Source organism: Rhincodon typus, chromosome 2, assembly GCF_021869965.1.
Source record: "Rhincodon typus isolate 14 chromosome 2, sRhiTyp1.1, whole genome shotgun sequence".
NCBI lineage: Eukaryota > Metazoa > Chordata > Chondrichthyes > Orectolobiformes > Rhincodontidae > Rhincodon > Rhincodon typus.
Genome location: NC_063333.1, coordinates 60,813,477 through 60,831,714, shown reverse-complemented (window position 1 = coordinate 60,831,714; position 18,238 = coordinate 60,813,477). Strand labels below are relative to the sequence as shown.

Here is an 18,238-nt window from a genome sequence, read left to right as displayed (position 1 = left end):
AAACACAAAAATTCTCTGAAGTTTGAACAAAATATCTTATCGCAAAGTATTTCTGCACCAGAGACCTTGAGCACAAGAAAAGCTTCCGAAACATACAGTACACATTGTATTATCCACTTAGATTTTCACATAATGATTTATTCAGTCTGGAGCCAAGGTCTCATTGTTCATGTAAGTTCTTTATCTGTCAAAAGAAGTTCAATTTCTGCCAATTCCAAAATCTCCTTAGTGACAATTCTAGCCAGTTAGTATTCTAGGCTAAAAATAGCTGTTTGAAACCCAGGCTACATTGTAATCGCACTAAGCTTCATGAAATGGCTCTATCTTATATTGCTACATTGGGTCTGTTTCCAAATTCCTAAACCATTGTAATTGTTCAGTATCAGTTTGAACTGCTCTCATGTTTTACTTCAATACACAAAAGATAGTTCACATGCCTAAACAAGGAAGTCACTCAATCTCTGGTAAGAGTTCATTTTAAAGTTAATTGGATTTTTTTCCCCCTTTTTCCAGGAGAAAAATGTGCTTCTAATGAAACACACAGTGACAGTGAATAGGAGTTAAGTTGTACAGAAGATCAACTCTTGTTATTTCAGGTAGAACAACAGATTATAATCAGATTGTTTCTTTTCTCTCTGTTTCTGAGAAATGTTGGCTAAGCAATACGAAATTCATAATTTGGTGCCTTGGTTTCTACCTCACCACTAAACTAAGCAAATAAAAAGCATTAGACTTAACAATTTAGTGCATCACTTCGTGCATTCACAAATGTAAACTACTCTTATGACATGCTCCAATTAACCAAACATTGCAATAGTCTCAAAGCAAAATAAAGGCATCTGTAGAGCATGACAAGTGACAGACACATTTTTAACATAGCCTTCTACTCAAATGCAATGAAAGAAACACTGTTTGTTGGAACAGTTGCTTCAACTAATGCAATGAGTCCTTTGTGAATGGCAAGACTCCTAGACTTTCACAATTCTGTTTATCAATAGCTGGAAATGTACTGTCCTATTACCTAAATTAAAAGAAATGAATAAAGAGTCATTCACACACCCGCTACGTGATTGTTAGCACATGTTATAAAACAGAACTTTCGCAGCCCTTTCTCATTGTACATTGTTTGTAGATAAGCTGCTGCTATTCTGTTAGATGAAGCAAATGCACAATAGCTGGACCATGAAATCACTCACAATGAGTTGTAGCCTGGTTATCACAAATGGATTCATTGAAGCTGGCAGTAAATTTTACATAGTACATCAAGAGATTGGCTTTTATAATGAGCTGTGCAAAGTATTGCAGATTCATTGCAATAATGAAAAGTGTGAATGGGGTGCAAAGCATTCCATTTTACAAATTTAGAATCACAGAATGGTTACAGTACTGGAGAAGGTTATTTGGACCGTCATGTCAGTGCTGGCTCTCTAAAGGATCAGTTTATGTCATCACTCACTATAGAAAGAACTGCAGATGCTGGAGTCAGAGATAACACAGTGTGGAGCTGGAGGAACACAGCAGGATAGGCAGATTCAGAGGAGCAGGAAATTTGACGTTTTGGGTCGGGACCCTTCTTCCGAAAAGGGCCCTGACCCGAAACGTCAACTTTCCTGCTCCTCTGATGCTGCCTGGCCTGCTGTGTTCCTCCAGCTCCACACTGTGTTATCTCAGTTTATATCATGCCATTTTCCAACCTTCTTCCTGAAACCCTGCACATTCTTCCTTTTCAGATAATAATTCAATTTTCTGTCACGTGTGGATTGAACCTGCCTCCACCATTCTCTCAGAAAGTCCAGATTGCAGCTTTTCCATGTGTTTCCATTGCTTCTTTTTCTTATTACCTTAAATCTGTGAAGTCTTGTTCTTGATCCTCAAGGGTTAACTAATCTTAACCCTAGCCCATCAATGGGAACTGTTTCTCTCTACCTGTTTGTCCAAACGCTTCAAGATTTTAAATATCTTCACCAAATCTTCTCTCAATCTGCCCTTTTTCAAGGAAAGTGGTCTGACCTCTCCAACTATCTGCATGACTGAAGTTCCTCATGCTTGGAACTATGTCTGTGAATCTTTCTGCACTTTCTCTAGTACTTCATGTATTTCCTACAGTGATTTGATTTGATTTGATTTGCATGTCATGTGCACTCAAGTAGAAAAGTACAGGAGTACGGTGAAAAGTGTATAATGTCATCACGCAAGGCACCATCTTAGGTACAAGTTGTTAGGTACAGAATCTTAAGACAAAGGTAGAAAGAAAGAACAAAATTAAAAGTTAAACATTGCAGTAATTATAGTATAATGTAAAACATTCAAAAAAAGGTTAAAAGTTACACATTGCAGAACTTCATAGTTTTTAGTCAAAAATAAACAAATAAAACCGAAAATTCAAAAATTACAGTCTTTCTTAAATGTTTAGTGATAGTGAGACCACGCTTTGAGGAATCCCCGAGGGACCAGAAGTCTGCGTTGAGGCCACGCCAGACTGAGAGACTGCCACTTACTTCTGAAAGACTGCCATGCTAGGCCAAGGTAGATCTGGGCCACTGATAGATCACTAAACTGGGCCGAGGGACCACCACACTTGGCTGAGAGTCTGCCCCACCAGGCTGGGAAGCCTCCATGCTGGATGTGTGCTGGGTCCAAGACTGGGAGTTTGTGGCCAGGAGTCCATGGTCGAGAGGAGAAATAAGAGAGATGTGAAAAAGAAATACAAAAGAGAAGAAAAAATAGAAAATTAAAGAAAAGGAAATGGACGGAGACAACAAGCTCCATCTGAAGCATTTCATTCTGATGCAATCTTGGTTTATGTAGTACCCAGAACTGCACAAAACTCTAGATGATGCCAAGCCAGTGTTCTACACAAGGTTAACACAGTTTCCTTGCTTTTGCACAGTCACATTCGATTTAATTCATGTTTAATCCAGTCATGTCAATGTATCAGAAAACATTTAAGCCTGTGCAGATACTTTATCACGAATTAAATGTCATTAAAAGTTGCTAATTGAACAGTAGTCGTAAGCAGGCGATTTTTGATGGAACTATAAAAGCATTAACAAGTAAGTCTGGGAAAGATTGTTTGGACTTGATTTTAACCCTGGTGGTAATGGTGCCAAGGGGAGTTAAAACAGAGGTCAGGACAACTATATTCTCATAGCATTAGCCTTTACCTTACTTCAAGAGCTTTCAGGGACACTGAGGCAGACAGCCACAGGCAAGCAATGGGCCTCATAATAATTTAAATGATAAGGCTAGCTGCACAATGCAAGCACATTTAACTGTGGAATTCACAGGGCACTTTGAGTTCCAAGATGGCTGCAATGTTACTAGCTATAAGAAGCAATAACAACCATTATAACTAACCTTTCTTTGGACAGTTTCTATATGACTCCAGTGGTCTGCATCCATGTTATTTCCTACCATCACCAGGTAAAGCAATGAAATCTAATCTCTGCAGAAATATTTACAGCAATAATGTTATGATAAGAAATCAGAATAGACTTAGAAGAGAGAGTTTCTGCCTCCTTATAAGGAGACATTTTCTGCCTTTCTGTTTCCGGCTCTTACTGGGAGAGACCCAAATGGAAGATTGTGCACTTATAACCCTTACCGTTTTGTCATACAAATCCATGTCGCATGTTCATTTTTTTTCCATTTTAATGTTCTTAATGTCAAAGTGGACAGTTCCCCTTTTAGATTAGTCAGATCTCATGTCAGGAAGAGGAAAGTTATTCTCGCTATTCAAACCAATATTGATCCCTTCAACAACATCACAAAAAGTAGGGTTCTGCATTTCCAATATTATAAGAGCATCTCCAAAATTCTTAAGCACCTCAATGGCTGTGAAGAACTTAGGGAAATTCCTAAGGATATTACATGAATATAATTTTTTAGTTTAAAGTGATACATGAAAATTTTTTTTCATTCATTCATGGGATGAGAGTGTTGCTGGTTGGGCAGCATTTATTGCCTACCCCTAATTGCCCAGAGGGCAGTTAAGAGTCAACCACATTGTTGTGGCTCTGGAGTCACATGTAGGGCAGAGCAGGTAAGGATGGCAGTTTCCTTCCCTAAAGGACATTAGTGAACCAGATGGGGTTTCCCCCAACAATGGATTCATGGTCATCATTAGATTCTTAATTCCAGATATTTCATTGAATTCAAAATCGGCCAGATGCTGTGATGGGATTTGAACCTGGTCTCCAGAATGTTGTCTGGTCTTTGATTAACAGTTCAGCAATAATACCACGAGGCCATCACCTCCCCCTGCAGTAAATAGAAGGTGAAAGAATTGAAAATAGAATGAGACTGGGTAACTGTATGAAACATAATCTGGTAACAGTCTAACACCGTTAGAGATTGAGGGGAGTGTCAGGAGGATTTGGGTTGGTTGTGATTATGTGAAATAGTGTCTTGCAGCAATGACTCCTTTGTCTCCTGTTGTTTCTGATTTGAATAAATTGGGGTATTAGAACATAAGGGGAATTTCAATAATCTTGTACTTGGTCATCAAGAGAATGCAGGGCATGTACTTCTGAACCATAGGCACCATTGTAACGTAGGATACACATTATGGTAATGAACAGATAATCTGTTTTAGTGTGGTATAAAATAGAAAGTGCTGGAAATACAGACCAAATCTGACAGCATTTGTGAAGGGAGAAATAATGTTAACATTTCAAGTTGATGAACTTTCATCAATGTTCACATAGAGTTAAATGTTGACCAGAGCACTGGAGATAATTCTTCTGTTCATCTTTGAAAATGTGCCATAGGATCTCTTCCAACCCAGCTCAGAGAGCAGACAGGATCTCAGTATTAACATTTTTCCTGAAAGAATGCATGTCCAACAGTGCAGCACCCCTTCAGATGTAGCTTTGGAATGTCTGGCTGGATTTTTTAATGCAATAACTGGACTGGGACTTGAACGGCAGAATCACAGAACAGTTACAGTAGTCCATTTGACTCACCATATCTGTGCTGGTTCTCCGCAAGACCAACTCATCCAGTCCCATTTCCCATCTTTTCTGTGTAGCCCTGCATTTTTTCTCCTCTTCAAATGATTATTCAATTCACTTTTGAAAATCAGGAATGAACTTGACTCTACTACTCTCAAGTAGTGCATTCCAGTACCTAACCACTTGCTGTGTGAAAAAGTTTTACTCGCATTTCCATCCCTTCTTTTGCAATCACCTGAAACTGGTGGCCTTTGACTCTTAATCCTCCCACCAACAGGAACAGTTTCTTCCTACCTACTGTCTCTCGACCCCTCATAATTTTGAACACTTCTATTAAACCTCCTCTTAAACGTCTCTTCAAGGAGAACAGTACATCTTTTCCCCATCTGCCCACATAACTGAAATCTTCACCCTGAAACTACATTGTGAATTCTTTTTGAATCCTCTATAATGTCTTCACATCCTTTCCAAAGCACAGTGCCCAAAACTGGACACAATAGTCCGGTGAGGCAGAATCAATGTTTTGTACTAGTTTTAACATACCTCCTTGCTTTTGTATTCTATGTTCCGATAATGAATCAGGAATCCTGAATGTTTTATCTTCTGCATTCTTGACCTGCCCTACAAATTTCAATCACTTGTGTACATGGTCTCTCTGGTCCCTGATATCTCTACACTTGCACCCACTTTAGAACTGTACCCTTTATTTTACTTCTTCCTGTTCTTCCCACTGAAAGGAATGACTTCACAATTCATTGTGTTAAATTTCATCTGCCACTTTCTTTGTCCATTGCAACTTTTGAAGTTCAATACTATCAAACACATAGTTCACAATATGTTTGAGTTTTGTGTCATCCAGCAATTTTTAGAATCTGTCCTGTACATTCAAGTCTAGTTCATTAATATGCATCAAGGAAAGCAAGGATCTCAATACCGACCCTTGGGAAACTTTTCTATAACAAAATAGGATGTTTCCTGTCAGTCAGCCAACTTTATATCCACATTTCTACTGTTTTTTTTTATTCCTCTAACATTACTCACAAGCCTGTTGCATGGCACTTTGACAAATGTCTTTTGGAAGTTCATGTACAGTGCAGTAAATGCATTACCATCATCGACTATCCCTATTAAGGCATCAAAATCCCAAATAAGTTAATTAAACATGATTTGCCATTAAGAAATCCATCTGTCTTTTTTTAAAAAATTAATTCACTGCTGTTCGAGTGACTCACAATCTTCTGAATTAAAGAAGTGTTATACCAAGTGAGATACACTCAAGTATCAGAAGCATAGAGCTGTAAATGTGAGGTGCTAGTCTTCTGACCTGAATTCCTCCAACTGGCATTGAAGGATCACTGAGTAACCCAACATTAGCAAACTGATGAAACTTGCTGATACCTCAAAAAAAACTCTCTCAACCAACATCAAGTCATGTTTTGTTACCCCATTGCTGTTTGAAAAACAAATAATTGTAGTGTTTCCCTATATTCTATGAGTGACTTCACTTCAAAAGTACTTATTTGGCTCCAAATTACTTTCAGCCATCCTGAAATCATAAAAGGGGCTGCATAAGCGCAAGCATTCTTGTTTGTTTGGATTGTTGTACCTGTGAATTACATTCAATATGATCAACACAGGGCTTTCAAATTTTAACATGAGAAGATTATGTTCTGACAGTCAGTTGTTTTAATCTTTATTCCTAAAATAAAAGTGCAATTTCTTCAAAAAGGCAGAAACTGAGCACTAGCTGACTAAGCAATTATGCTGGTTGAATAAAATGTTTAAATGGATTTGACAGCAATTATTGAGCGTATGTTCTATCAACTGACATGTTTGAACTGGAGTGCACCAAACTAGACGTAGAAAAATATAAAGATTTGCAAGTTGAGGAAAATTATTAAATTGTCTACATTTTAACATTGATTTAGTCTAATTATAGCACATAAATAAAATACACTTAAAGATGTTTGCATAACATAGTGACTGTGACAGTCTTTTTTTGTGTTATTGCCAATAGTCTTATCAGCTAAGAACATAGCACAATAAACTTGGGAGCATGAAACAATTCTTGATCAAATTAACTTAAAAAAGAACAAATATATTACAATTTCACAAACATCACCTGAAGGATAAAGACAGGTTAACCATCATGCTTTATGAGAAATTAAAAGAGCATCTGAAGAGGACTCCAAAACTGCCAAATTTTCAGAACATTTGTATTTGTGGGGTATTAAAAATCAGCCAAGTACTACACTTTGGCCACAATTATGCTGCCACTTTTGTATTGGTGTGAAATAGTTTACAATGCACATCAAAACAGTAGCAGTGCAATTTAAGAGATTATCCCAAAACACAAAAATTTAAGGCTTCAGATCTCTGTCCAGGAGGCTATTTCAGAGCAGATCAATTTCCTGAAGGCTTATTTGCATCCATGCCAAACAAAATGCAACAAAAATTGAAAATCACGTTAGTTTAGTTCATTGTTTTCTTTAATCATAAGTGCAATTGATATGACCTGATCATCTTTTGGAGAAAACAGAGATTCTCTTGTTATACAGGACAACTATCAGCTTTTAAATCTGGTCGTCAGCTTTTCAACTAATGTGTTTGGTGTGGGTTCTGGGTAAAGTACCACGGCTGACATGATGCGAACTGAGTGCTCCCTATGTGTTACTCTTTCACGTATGCCACAAGGTCTGGGTTCCTGTTGAATCAGATATCTTGAATATTATTAACAACATTGTTTTTATCCTTATAATAGTTCTGACTTACACATGGTCTGGCTTCAGTCCATACTGACTATATCTAGCAATGCTACAGAAACATCAAGCAGGATAATTCTACTGCTGCTGCTGCTATTGAAGGCAAAGCAATTACCTCGATACTGAAACATCACACGTTATGATATCATCTTCTAAAGATACGTTATCTATCTGGACAGGAATGGTACAGCCGCAACCCTTTTCCTTTAAAATACTGCTTTCTGATTGCAGTGTGCAAGGATACATATAGGTATATTATCTGTATATGTGAAGATAGCACTTTGGCAGATGTACAACATAACCAGATTTGTCATAATACAGTTATCACAATTTGGCTGCCACTCTGTGATGTGCAGTCTGTTGTTGCAGGTGGATGCATTTCATTTGTTATAGATGTGTGGCTGCATTCTGGCATTCGTTGTCCTGTTTGATGGATGATTGATCATATGCAGTACAGATATGTCACTTATTATTAGAAAGGGCTTGACTGTTGCACATTACAATGTCACATGAGCTAGGCTGGACACAACATCATATTGTCCTTCCACAAACGCATTTGCTCATATAACATTCTCAAACTTTTATACTTTGTCCTGTTTCAAGTTGGGATAACTGTCTGTACGTTTGTTGATTTTTTTGCACCAGTTTCTCTCTTCCTTCCAACAATGTATCCTACACATACAGTTGGATGGTGAGTGTGTGAGGAAGACCTGTATGTCTCTGCCTTCCAAACACAAGAGCTGTTGGTGAAGACAATTAATTGTCTGGAAGAATAGCACATATATCTCTGTTTCCCTGCTACAGGAAGGATGTTGTGAAACTTGAAAGGCTTCAGAAAAGATTTACAAGAATGTTGCCAGGGAGAGGCTGAATAGGTTGGGGCTATTTTCCACAAAACATTGGAGGCTGAGGGGTGACCTTATAGAAGTTTATAAAATCATGAGGGGCATGGATGGGATGAATAGCCAAGGTCTTTTCCCCAGGGTAGGGGAGTCAAAAACTACAGGGCATAGGTTAAGGAGAGGAGAAAGATTTAGAAGGAACCTAAGGGGCAACATTTTCATGCATTGGGTAGTGCGTATACAGAATGAGATGCCAAAGACAGTGGTGGGGGCTGGTGCAATTACAACATTTAAAAGGCATCTGGATGGGTTTATGAATAAGAAGGGTTTAGAGGGATATGAGCCAAATGCTGACAAATGGAACTAGTTTAATTTAGGATATCTGGTTGGCATTGACAGGGTCTGTTTCCATGTTGTACAGCTTGAAATTAATATAGCTATCTGAAAATGTTGCCAGGTTGCTTGACACTGGACTATCACAGATTTTATGGTATGGGCCATGTGATCTGTGAAACCATTAGCTGGATGGTAGTGAAGAGAACAGATAATATGTCGGACATCACTTTCCTACAGATGTCTTGGGAGAGTGCCCTAGTGTCCTTCCGACCAATGTCAGGCACAGGTTGTTGAGGAACACTGTATATGCTGAATATGACCTTTATTTTGATAACAAGTTGCAATAATGGGATCTTTGATTTATTGCACAAAAAAGGAGTTTGAGGAAATAGTGACCAGTAAGTAATTGTGTTCTTGCACATAGAAAAATTCAGTCAAAATCCAGCAGCGTGACTCAGAACAAATTTTGTGTGAAAAATGATTGTTATGTGATATATGTCACACAACTTGATTCATTGTTTATTGATGCTATTAATAAATGATTCATACTGATCTTTGGATGTTTATCATGCTTACGTAATCAATATGTACAATATATACATGATTTAGCTTGGCTTGATATAGAGTTTGTGGAATCATCACTTGTCTACCTTTAAATTCACATACATCCTCATACATTTCTGAATCTTCAGAGGACAAGTACTTGCTTAAGGAACTGTTGAATGCTATCGTCAGAAAGAGTCATTTGGGAACTTGGCTTATATCATACTTCTAAATTGTACCCTTGGATCTTCACAAGTAATTGTTAGAGTTGAGAAGATGCAATTGAGAGCAGCTTTCAACAGATAATATCCAATAGTTTGTGATCAGTACAAACAATTACATGCTTCCTGAATAGTTTGTAAAACTGTTGTATTCTGAAAACTAGAACAATAGTTTCTCTTTGATTTTGAAGTAGTTTGCCTGAAATGTATGCACCTTAGATTCAAATGTAATAGGTATGTCATCCTGTAATAGACACATTACAAGCCCTCTTTGGGATCACCATTTTAAGTACAAGTTGCTGGATAATAAAGCATGTTTGAGAGATTTGAAAAATATGCCGGTGATCTTCCTGCTAAATGTATGGTGTATCTTTGAGGAGAGGGTAGACTATGGTCACTAAGTTTAGAAATATGGGGAACAGAAAGTTGAAGAAAATGAGATACCTTGTAAGTCACTTTTTTTGGGGTCGAGGTGTTTTTCTTATGACTTCTATTTTGATAGGATCAAGTCAAAGGCCATTTAATAACTAGATTGATCCATATAAATTGATTTGTTTTATGTTGTTTTGACATTTTTACTGTTGAATAAAATACCAAGTTTCCTTGCTACTGCTGTGACTGTTGCTATGAGCTGTTGCAGGTTTGTATCACGCTAATGTTTTTTTAAAGGAATGTGATGTCATCTGTCACACTGAGATAACTTGGAAGATTCTCAATGATACAACCCATACAATATTGGAATATTTCCTGGCAGATGGATAATCCAAATGGTAGCTGGGGAAAAAAATATCAACCAAAATGTGCTCTAAAAGCTGTCAGTTCTTATGACTTTGGCGTCAATATTTTGTATCAAGTTTAGAAAAATCCATGGTGCTTCAGAATTGGGTTTAAGTTTCTCAATGAATCTTGTTTTTGGCACCTCTCTAGCGCAGTGTTTAGTTGCCTTGGAAACCAAATATACATGGAGAGTTTCATCTTTCTTCAAAACTCAAGAAACTGAACTGCACCAATAAGAATAGGGCTCCTTCTGGATCATACCATGAAATCCGATTCCATTTTGAGTTTGTCTTGACTGGGATTGCTTCACATATGAGGAGGGTTGATGCTGAGTTGGGCATCATCTTTCAGAAATAGCATCACATCACATTAAAAGTTGCTACTAGAGTTGTCTGGGTAAAGGTAGGTCAGCTGATGGATAGACTCTTTGTTGTATCCTGGAACTTGTTGGTTTTGCAACTAAGGGGTTTGTTGTCTCATGGAATATACTAATATGTAGACCTGTGCATGCAGGGAGACAGTGTAATACCCTTTGTTCATTGATTATACTTTGTTGTTCTGTTTACTGCTGCTATGATCTTTGAGTACCATCTAGCTGTCATCATGAAGGAGCAAATTACCGCAGATGCTGCAATCTGTACTGAGAGCAAAAAATGCTGGAAATCACAATGGGTTAGGCAGCATCCATGGTGAGAGAGCAAGCTAACATTTTGAGTCTAGCTCTTGAAACATTAGTTTGCTCTCTCTCCACCGATGCTGCCTGATCCGCTGTGATTTCCAGTATTTTTTGTTTTTTGTAGTTGCCATCATGATGTAGTTTCTGAATAAAACAGAGCTGCCAGTATGATATAGACCATGTACCTATATGTCAGCCCTTTTGACACATACCACAAAGACTAGGTTCTTGTTGAGAGAAAAATCTTAAAGTTCATAAACAGCATTAATGATTTTCACTGCTATAATATCAAAGACATGCACGCAGTGCTTACCGAATACATTGTGCAAAGAAATAGTAACTACAAGCAGATCATTACAGTTACTACTGTTACTGATACTACTGCTTCTACTGAAAGTGATGTGTGCACGTTTATACTGGAATATCACATGCCATGATGCTATCTAACTGTGTTAATGGTACACTACCTGCATGGTCTTGTATCCATGCAATGAAACAACAGTGTCAACTCGTCTGCATTTCACAATGCCGATATTTCCATTGATTTTGGAGGCTGTCAGTATTGAGAACTTAAATTACTTGGAAGCATTACTTGTCAGATATTGCTTTCCTCCTTTCATTATTGTGCAAAAACATAAAATGAATATTTGATTTTCAAGAGTCAGCTACAGATATGTTTAATCCAGATTAAAAAAAATGCATTAGCAAATAAGCATATGTAGTAACCTCAGCAAATCTTTTTACATTCTAAAAAGTATGTAAAACTATTGTTTAATGGTGTTTAAAGGAGTTTATTTCCTTCAATACTAGTTGCAGTTACGGAAAGGGATTATAAATCGATTATAATTCAGGTTGAGAGTTTTGAGAGTTATAAAACGACTAATGAGGAAGCAAGAAAAGGAACTTTGTTTGGTTTTGGCTATTACACCTCAAGAAGGATATATCAGCTGTGGAGCAGTACAGCACAGATTCACCAGATTGATAGCAGGGTTCATTGGGTTAAATTATAAGGATACATTGCAGAAACTTGGTTTATGTTCCTTTCAGTATCAAAGATTGTGGGGGTAATCTGATGTTTAAATTGCTAAATAAATTTGATATGATAGATGCAAATAAACTATTTCCTCTAGTGCGGGTATCAAGGTACCAGGGGATCTAATCTTAAAATTAAAATCAGAGCGAGAGCATTCAGGAGGAAAATTAGAAGCACTGTTTCATACAAAGTGAATGAAAAGTCTCAGAAGATAACGAATTCTTGGACAATTTGGTATTTCAAGACTGGAGTAGATAGATTTATATTAGGTGAAGATATCAAACCAATTTTGTTTTGGAGCAAAGGTGAAAATAAGTGGAGTTGCGATATAGATTAAAAGTGATCTCATTCAATGACAGAGCAAGACTGAAAGGAAAATGTGCCATTCTTTTCTTGATGTTCCTAATCCCAAATTTGCAAGTATAACGAGTCATTCTGGGAAAAAAAACTATAGATGCTACATTTATTAATACACAGGCTCACAGTCTTTGCAGATAGAAAGAACATGTGCATACATTGCAGCTGTTTCAACTCAACAAAATAGGTGATATTCATTCACTAGTTCATTTCTCAATGCAATACCCTGACCAATCAGAGTGTAATTATTTGTTTTAAAATTTAAACAACACCTGGTAGTTAACTATCATTCAGTACTAATGGGTGCATTCTCCATGGCAATGCCTTTACCAATCAGAGTCCATTTACCAATAAATCAGCATTCTTCTCTCATGCAGTATAAATGTTGGTTTTTCCCTTGAATTGGTTTCTTGAGAATTGTCCTGATGGGTGCAAAATGAAAAGCTTTCACAAAATGTCTTTTTTTCAATAATACATAAATTAGAATCATAAGGTAATTATACATTGAGCTGCAGTGTCATCACAATATAATAAAATAACTTACAGGTAGAGGGGGTAGGTGGTGTGTCTTGGTATTAAAAATAGCTATTGATTTTTGGGGTTTTGTGCTAGCTTCAATTGTTGTACCATGGCCAACTCGGTGATATTCTAGTCTAAGATTACCCGCTGAAGCAGGTCCTCCTGATAATTGACTAGCTGCGTTAGATTTGAATTCAATAGTGTCATACTACAAACCTGATGAGGAACACTTCTGATATCAATGTGAAAGTGATCCCAAATTTTCTGAATTACCAGTTTCAGTTGAGCTATTTATTATGGTTCAATGTGATCATACTGCTGTTTTTTGATTTCACCCAACTTTTAATAACGATAAATGACTAGTTCCTGATATAATAATATATCTGACATGTGTTACATAAAGTGCTAACCCAGAATTTCCTAATTGTACCTATGCAGACATTAGGCAGAATTTATGTCATTTTCTGATTTGGTCTTGATGATAGGAATTTATCTGAAAACTCATAAGGAGCTCAGTTGCCTATGAAAACAATTGGTACAAAACAAGCACAAAGACAGCTCCACACTTACACATAGGAAATGAACTGTAGTCTTTTCCATGGTATTTTGCTCTCTGAGCCACTTGTTTCTACCATTTCTTTTCATCTTTCATTGTTATGGACACAACCCACCTCCATAGAGCCAGGAAAACTCTACTCATGGTAAGCAATGTTATTCTTATTCTCAGTCCTAAATGTCACTTTTTCACTTTATTGATACCAGTACTAAGATATTTGCTCAGTAAGCAGGCATAAATCATTCATAAGTTTGTTACATGAATTAATTGCCGCTGGTCTGGTGTAGGTATCAGGTGAAAAATGGATCACTATAAACTTTGGAATCAGAAGCAGGGCTACTGAACTGGAAATTCTTCTGACTCCTGAAACCCACCTCTAGGATGGAAATCTAGCCCATTGATCCAACAATAGCTCCTGTGCACACATCAGAATTCATCTTCTTACGTATAGAGTTATAGAGTCAGAGAGATGTACAGCGCAGTCCAACTCATCCATGCCAACCTAATATTCTTAATTAATCTAGTCCCATTTGCCAGCATTTGGCCCATATCCCTCTAAACCCTTCCTATTCATATATCTACCCAGATACCTTTTAAATATTGTAGTTGCACCAGCCTCCATCACCTCCTATGTAGGTCATTCCATACATGCACTACCTGCTGCAAGAAAAAGTTGACCCTTGGCTCTCTTTTATATCTTTCCCCTCTTACCTTAAACTTATGCCCTCTAGTTTTGGATTCCCCTACCCCGGGGAAAAGGCTTTGACCAATAACCTATCCATGCCTCTCATGATTTTATAAACTTCTATAAGGTCACCCCTCAGCCTCTGATGCGACAGGGAAAATAGTCCCAGCTTATTCAGCCTCTCCCAGTAGCTCAAACCCTCCAACTCCATACCTTATTGTTACATGGAATTGATAGATTTCTGTTCCGTTGAAGAGTGGGGATGTGAGTGAGGGTGGAGATGGTGAAGTTATATTTCAACATTGTTCTGAGAAAGTGACTTTCTTGTATGTGGATTATTGAAATTTCTAGATGTGTTTGACATTATGACATTTTTCTTTTAATGCGTGAAGAATGTTCCCTCAGCAAAACTTCAAAAATATTTTTTACGAATTCAGCTGTAATTACTGCTGTTTCACCTTCCCCACTCTGAATGGTTAAACTTTTCCTTACCCAGCAAAGGTTTTCAAATAGTCACATTAATTTAGCTTGTGTAATTTATGTGACCGAGCATGTCGCAGTTTCAAGATTACATCATTGGAAAGTACGGCTTTGTATTACTTATTATGGTTAGGCATGTTGATGTTTTATTTTCTTGTTGTTGGCAGTGTTATGGAACTGCACTGAGATCATTGTATGCTCAGGAACACAGGCAGTGATTGGTGGAAGCTGGGAAATGGGTGAAGGTTAATGAGTTACCTTGCAGCCTAAGGAAAGAAATTTGTTTTTTCTTTAATCTAAGTCATCGATGGCCTCTACAGCACATTTTTGCAAAATGGTAATTTAGCTTGCCTGCAAGTACTTAAAGGAAACAGCAGTTACAAAGTTATAGGTATGTTCCAACACACAAACCAATAATTTATACTATCAAATTTCTATAGTTCCTTTTCCTTCACAAAAGCCAATTTTGTATCTTTCAGTTTTCCCCTTGATTACATTTCTATCCAAGTCCCTTTTCAAAGAATTAGCTTCCGCAACAGTTTGTATTGGGGAAGTGCAGATTCACTTTTTTCTGTTTAAAGAAATAGTTCCTAATTACCATTTTATTTGTTGTGTGATAAATTTAAATTAATGGGGCTGAACTTGACCAAATCAAGTGTAGTGTTATTGTTCAGTCATTGTTTACCAGGTTTCATAGAGGGTTTCTCTCTGTGAAACCTACAAGTTGTTGCACTATCATCTCAAACCCACCTCATTAATTAGGCACCACACCCCTATGGCGCCCTGCCTGTCCAATGTTAACCCGATTTTCCCACTTGTCTTAGGTAGATAGATTTGCCACTGCTAAGATGTTGCGGGATCATTGGCTCTGGCATCACCTTCAAAGTCCAGCAAAGTACTGGGTAAGCATTAGCAGCCCGGAGATGACTCACTCTCCAAGTAGTGGGACAGCATCCACAAATCGACATCACTCAAGGCAGACAGGTGGCATGGCTGATACTTCCTTGCACACCCTTGAACATTCCCATATCTGTCACTGGCTAAGACCAGACCCCACAGCTTACTTGTCCTTAGCCACATCCCATTTTGCCTTCCTCTCTAAGTCACTGCTACTCTTTCCCCATTGGCCAATGTAGCCCAGCATCTTATTTTTGTTCAATGTGGGACAATCACATTTAGGAAAACCTTCAAACACTTCAAACCAGTCATTTTTGTTCAACAAGAGTAAAAGTGAATAGAAATCAAACAGACAGAAGTTGATTTTGCCGATCAGACATGAACAGTTTACCTTTTGAGCATTAACAATTTTACTGTCAATAAATGGTCTCTGCATTCAGCTGTCACCTACTGGAACTGGTCGTCAATTAAGTCCTGTCTGGTTGTAACCCCTGAGAATGATATGTTCTATTGTGCAAAGGGTAACGTTGCACTTGCTCAATGTTCACATGCTTTTCAGCAGAAAACTGCTCCCACACTGCCTGCTCTTCAAACTCCAAGACATACCCTCTTTGCCTGCTTCAGTTGTGCAAAGCACGACATGGTATCATAGTATCATAAGGAGATAGTAGGAACTGCCGATGCTGGAGTTTGAGATAACAAGGTGTGGAGCTTGATGAACACAGCAGGCCAGGCGGCACGGTGTACAGTGGTTAGCATTGTTGCCTCACAGCACCAGGGACCTGGGTTCAATTCCAGCCTTGGGTGACCGTCTGTGTGGAGTTTGCACATTCTCCCTGTGTCTGCATGGGTTTCCTCCAGGTGCTCCGGTTTCCTCCCACAGTCCAAAGATGTGCAGGTTAAGTGGATTGGCCATGTTAAATTGCCCATAGAGTTCAGGGAGGTATAGATTAGGGGGGTGGGTCTGGGTTGGATGCTCTGAGGGTCGGTGTGGACTTGTTGGGCTGAAGGGCCTGTTTCCACACTGTAGGGATTCTATTCTAGTTATGAATTCTATCCTATTCTAGAGGAGCAGGAGAGCTGACGTTTCGGGTCTGGACCCTTCTACAAAAATGGGGAGGGGAAGGGGACTCTGAAATAATTAGAGAGAGGGGGAGGTAGTGATAGAAGGTGGATTCAGGGCTGAAGACATTACCAAAGGGTTGCAGTGGGAGAGAGATCCATTGCAGCTTACTCCATCTGAGAGTATTGCAAGCAACCCCTTTCAAACTGATCCAAGCATCAGAACCTTATCTTCAGGTAGCCTATCATCTGCTCCACAATGACCCTTGTTGGAGGATAGGTTGCATTGTACTGATGCTCTTTTTCACTCAGGAGATTATGTAATGGAGTCCATCAGCTCTGGTCTCAATATAGCTTTGTTTCACAGTAACCATCCTTGCAAGGCATATAGCCCCTCAAATGCAAGAAGAACATGAGAGTTGTCAAGGATAATAGTCAACATGGCAGCTCCCAGGGACTCCTAAGGTGTGGTACCAATGATCACAGATCACTTGCACATTTAATTGGTGAACTGAGCTGCAAATTAAATAAAAATAGTGAAACTCAGCAAGTCTGGCAGCATCTCTGAAAAGAAAATAGTATTAATGTCGCAAATCCATTGAATCTTCCTCAGAACTCTGCACAATGAAATTGTCCCCAGTATGCCGTGTGAGCAGTCTATTGTATGCTGCAGCATGGAGAAACCAGATAATTTGTTGAATCTGTAAAGACCATGTCTTTCTTTAAAAAAAAAGTTTTTTAAACCTGTGGACTGAAATGAGAAAGAACTGTTTTAAAACCAGGAATTTACAAGGATGGCTGCATGTTTGAAAGTAAAGATTTTGATACTTATTGCAAACCCTGTTTAGTTAGCTGTGGGTTCCAGTAATATACAGATGAACTAGAGGCAAGGGATCATTTAAAGCAAGGCTGATTAGTGTGGATTAGATGCCAGTTATCAATGACAAAGGCCATCTGTCTGCCCGTCAACAAATGTGTGATTGTTTGTCAGGGAGCTGAACAACTTGGGATTTTGTCAAAACAAGAGAGAAGCTAGCCAAACCAGAAGAGAAACCCAAGATCTTCAGTTGCCAAAAACAAAATCTTTTTCCTCCAGTTCTCTGGCAATAAGGCACTTTAAACCTGGAGAAAATGAGCTTATCTTTCCTTCAGCAGATGCCGCAAATTGTGACTTTGAACTGGTTAAGTCAGAGGCCTTTGCCTAAGTGAACCAGCCACCCTGTGCCTCTTGCAAACCAGCAGAAACATTCAAAAAAAAAGAGCTGCAAGAACCAGCCTAAGAAATCTTCTAACTAATGACAACAGTATTGTTTTTGCAATTTTCTCTCCTTCCATATGTTTGTCTTTGTGTGTGTAAAGGAGAGTTTAGAAGGAAATAATGTTTAATTTGTAGAATTTACTTAATTTAATTTGATTTAATTCAATTTAATTGTTTATACGTAGCAACAATCAAATTACTTGTAATGAATAATGATTCTTGTTAAAGTCAGAAACCTGGTCTATACTTTCTATCATAGATAACGAGGTATAGAGCTGCATG

The 18,238-nt window shown here is 38.1% G+C and overlaps 1 long non-coding RNA gene across 1 annotated transcript in view; it reads left to right on the top strand.

Annotated features, from left to right (window-relative positions):
* The first annotated feature begins 10,726 nt into the window (after positions 1-10,726).
* Positions 10,727-18,238, top strand: part of LOC125487219 — an 82,477-nt gene continuing 74,965 nt past the window's right edge. The window contains exon 1 of the long non-coding RNA XR_007265733.1: positions 10,727-10,835. This is a non-coding gene — a long non-coding RNA (uncharacterized LOC125487219). The remainder of the gene's footprint in view (positions 10,836-18,238) is intronic.